This window comes from Carya illinoinensis, chromosome 11 (assembly GCF_018687715.1).
Source record: "Carya illinoinensis cultivar Pawnee chromosome 11, C.illinoinensisPawnee_v1, whole genome shotgun sequence".
NCBI classification, from domain to species: Eukaryota; Viridiplantae; Streptophyta; class Magnoliopsida; order Fagales; family Juglandaceae; genus Carya; species Carya illinoinensis.
The window spans coordinates 21936403-21940842 of NC_056762.1; the positions used below are offsets into that span (position 1 = coordinate 21936403).

Sequence of the window (4440 nt, forward strand, 5' to 3'; positions counted from 1 at the left end):
AGGATACGTTAGATCCAGTTTGCCGTCTAGCTTGATATTTTAGTTTGCCGTCTTACATTCAATCAAAACTTGTATTTTCATTGTTTTTTTGGGTATCTGAATGTAAGACGATAAACCATGCTTATTAATTTGGTTTTCTATATATGTGACAGATTTGAAGCTATGGAGGAAGAACCATATGGGACCCCAGAACAGGATCAGGATGCCACAATGCCGTCTCGGGCGTCCCCAGCACCGAGATCGAGACCCTCTTCCAGAACACAAACTTCATGTGCAAGTAGTCGATTCCCAATGCCGGTAAATATAGAAGATGAAGATACATTTAATGAGGAGGCTGAGATGGGTATTGGGGATGAGCCGGATGTACCACCTCCATCCGCGAGTGCCAAGCCACCACGTCCACGATCAAATAAAAAAAGATCGTGGACGTGGGAACATTTCACCAAGGTTGACGGTGATCCCTCGGAACCGCACGCGGCGTGCAACCATTGTGGCCAAGAAGTTGGATGTCATTCAAAGAAACAAGGCACTACTGGATTGATATCACATCTAAATGGTTGCCAGAGGTATAAGATAGCGAAGGGATTGGCGGCCAAAGATCAGACAACGCTGAGTTATGAAACTTCTACTGCGATTGATGGTACGCAAGTTAAGAAAATGACCATCCCTCAATACAGTGAGAAGTTGTTGAGAGATGCGCTTGCCGAGATGATCATTGAAGATGAGATGCCTTTTATGACAGTTGAAAGAAGAGGGTTCCGAAAGTTTGTCAAGCTCATTTAGCCACGATTCCCAATGCCGTCACGGTATACAGTGATGCGGGATTGTATGAAAAGGCATTTAAAAGAGAAGGCTGAGATGAGGCAAATGTTTGTGAGGACTGGCCAGAGAGTCTCATTTACGACTGACACATGGACGTCTATACAGAATGTTTCATACATGTGTATTACAGCACACTACATTGACAGTTCATGGATTTTAAAAAAACGGATTATTGGATTCAAAGAAATTAGTGATCATAAGGTGCATCAATTGGGGCGGCAATGGATGATTGCTTGAAAGATTGGGGAATTCAGAAAGTTTTGTGCATTACAGTTGACAATGCTAGTGCCAATGATACTGCAATTGAATGGTTCAAGCGGAATACGAGAGTGAGAGATGATGTCATCCGGGACCATGAGTTTATCCATGTTCGTTGTTGTGCTCACATAATCAACCTGATTGTGACTGAGGGCTTAAAAGAGGTTGATGATTCCATTACAAAAGTCCGCAACATTGTGCGGTATGTGAGGGCTTCTCCCCAACGGCTGAAAAAATTCAGGGCAATAGAAGAACAACTTGGGATAAAACATTCACGGACGCTGTGCTTGGACGTTCCCACTCGATGGAACTCTACATATATGATGTTAGATGTGGCACAGAGGTACCAGAAAGTATTTGAGCGGATGGAGGTGGAAGATGGGGGCCTTAAGTATGCTTTGCTGGAGCCTGCCGGAAAGGGGCTCGGTCCGCCGGACACACATGATTGGACGAGTGTAGGATTTTTTGTTACATTTTTGCAGATTTTTTATGATATTACAATGAAAATATCTGGATCCGCATACACGACTGCAAACTTGTGGTTCAGTCAGATCTCGACACTACACCACCACTTGGAAGATGGTTGTGATGACCCTAGCGGACTTCTATCTGGTATGGCTCAGAGGATGCTGTCCAAATATAATAAATATTGGGGGCAAGTTGAGAAGATAAATAGATTACTCTTTGTGGCTGTGATCCTTGACCCCCGATTCAAGTTGGCCGTGATAGAATATTGGGCAAATTCCGTCCTTGGGGCAATGAAGGCTGCATCGTTTGTTACATCGCTTAAAACTGATCTCGATGACTTGTACTTCCATTACAAAAATAGTGGACAGCCTTCATCTTCAGCGGGTACCTCACACGTGACTCCGACACCTCCCTCTGATGACTTTAGCCCAGTAGGTGCATTGCCTCGACGCCGTCAGAATTACGACATCATGAATGAGTATCATCAGCTTGTTGCGTCGAAGAATATTATGGGGTGTACTTCAGAGGTTGAACGGTATTTTATGGAAGAGGTCGAGGCACCTAGTCCTGCATTTGAGATATGCATTTGGTGGAAGGCTAATTCCGTCAAGTATCCAGTCCTTTCCCGTATTGCCCGAGATGTGCTAGCCATTCCTATTACGACGGTTGCATCTGAGTCGGCGTTTAGCACTGGAGGTCGAGTGTTGGATGCTTTCCGGAGTTCTTTGTCACCGTCAACTGTGGAGGCCCTCGTTTGCACACAGAACTGGATCGGTGATACACCCCTTGGACTAGATAGCATTGGCATTGACGATGAGAGCTATAGGCTTGAAGATGGTAACCATATTTTACTTGTTTTTTTATTATTGATTATTTTAATTGTTTTTATGATTATACTAATTTATTTAATTTATATTTTTTTATCATTTCACAGATGTAATTGTGAACCCCAGTATAGTTGCTGATGACTGATGGAGTATGGATAAAGATAAGTTGATATCAGAATTAACTTATTCCGTCCTTGGTATTAATGGTAATTAAATTTTACTTTTAATTCCGTTTCAATTTTCTGAATCAATATTTGGTTACATTTATTGATTGAATTTTTTTTTATCTTAATTTCAGGTACTTCAAATGACCAACTACGATGCTGCAAATGATGTTTCTTTTTTGGTTGAATCAAAATGTTTGTTCTTATGGACTGTTTAATCAAACTTTGAACTCGGCTGTTATTTCTATTATTCATTGTTTATGATCTTCTGAATTATGTATAATATTAATACGCAGATCGGTATGCAAATTCATTTGTATGTAATAAAACTCATGAGCCGAAAATGCGAAGGGAGCTAGCTAGATCATGAGCCGCCTATATATATAGTATATACACACACACAGATATCTATATATATATAAGTACTATATCTCTCATAATGCAAGTTTGATTAATTAGTAAATTAATCATAAATTTAAATTAATATTATTTCAAGTTAAAATTTACTTTTTGATTAATCACATTAAACTAATACATAAATTAGTATATAATTAAATTTAAAATAAGATAAAACCTATCATACTAAAGAAGTCGGAATTCCGACTACCGATCGGAATTCGGAATTCCGACTGGAGTCGGAATTCCGCCTCATCGGAAGTCGGAATTCCGATCGGTAGTCGGAATTCCGACTTCCGAACAGAGGCGGACTCTGATTCCAGTCGGAATCGGAATCGGAGCTCGATTTCGATTCCGACAAAAGTTGGAATCGGAAGTCGGGGTTCCGATTCCGACTTAGTCGGAATCGGAGCACACCCCTATTAGAAATAGATTCATCATCATGCATCTTAAACATTTCATATTCATGAGTAAGAATATAAATTTTTGATTCCTTGACTTGTGAAATTCCTTCATAAGTAACTTCCAAGTTATCCCAAATTTCCTTTACCATAGCGCAAGTCATTATTCTATTAAACTCATTTCCATTGGGAGCATTATATAATAAATTTATAGCAGTTAAATTTAATATATAAAGTCTATCGTCTTTACTATCAATTCTTCTTCTTCTTTTTTGACCTTTACTCCATCAACCACTTTTGTTGTATTATAAAGTCCATTTACAATGCATTTCCAGATTTCTCGACCTTGAGCCTGAAGGAATATTCTCATTCTAACTTTCCAAACTGTGTAATTGTCTCCAAAAAAGAGTGGAGGCTGACTGCAAGATTGACCTTCACCAAATGAAACTGCAATGTTAGCCATAAGATCTTAACTCAAAAGATAGTTAATATTATAATGGAGCCCTTGCTCTGATACCAATTGTTACTGATCATAGGCAACATCCATGTCACCTAACAATTGTACCTACCAAACTAGCCGGCCACCGTTTCTACCAGTGCACCGTCACCCATGGTCGGAGAGTTTTACTTCGGTAATACAGTCACAAGCAAGAGTTCCCAAGAACGATCTGCCTGTATGAACAGTACAGGTCAAATAACTCTAATACCAATTATTGTCCAGATGACTAACATAAGAGGGAGGTGAATTGGGTTATATTTAAAAAATGAACAATTATAAATCAAATACACAATATAAAATATAAATAAAATACGAAACAACAATAAATATAAGGAGTAAGGGTAAGAAAGAAGCAAACTTAGTATGTTAAAGAGGTTCGGCTCCACTACTTATGTCCTCACCTCAAGCTACCCATTGAAGATTCTCAAATTCACTATTCAACCTCTTTCATGTGAAAATAGAAACCTATTAGACCTTTGAATAACACCGCTACAAAAGATCCGTGTAAAACAACCTCTACATTTGCAATCACTTTATATGTGGTGATTCAACTATTCTCTATGTAGAACACTTTCTATACTCATAAGAATTATACACACAATTTT

General features: G+C 39.0%; 1 long non-coding RNA gene across 1 annotated transcript; it reads left to right on the top strand.

Moving 5' to 3' along the window:
* The first annotated feature begins 2324 nt into the window (after nt 1–2324).
* Nucleotides 2325–2721, top strand: LOC122282868. The gene is made up of 3 exons (XR_006230480.1): nt 2325–2385; nt 2483–2581; nt 2674–2721. It is a non-coding gene; the product is annotated as an uncharacterized LOC122282868 (long non-coding RNA).
* The last annotated feature ends 1719 nt before the right edge of the window (nt 2722–4440 follow it).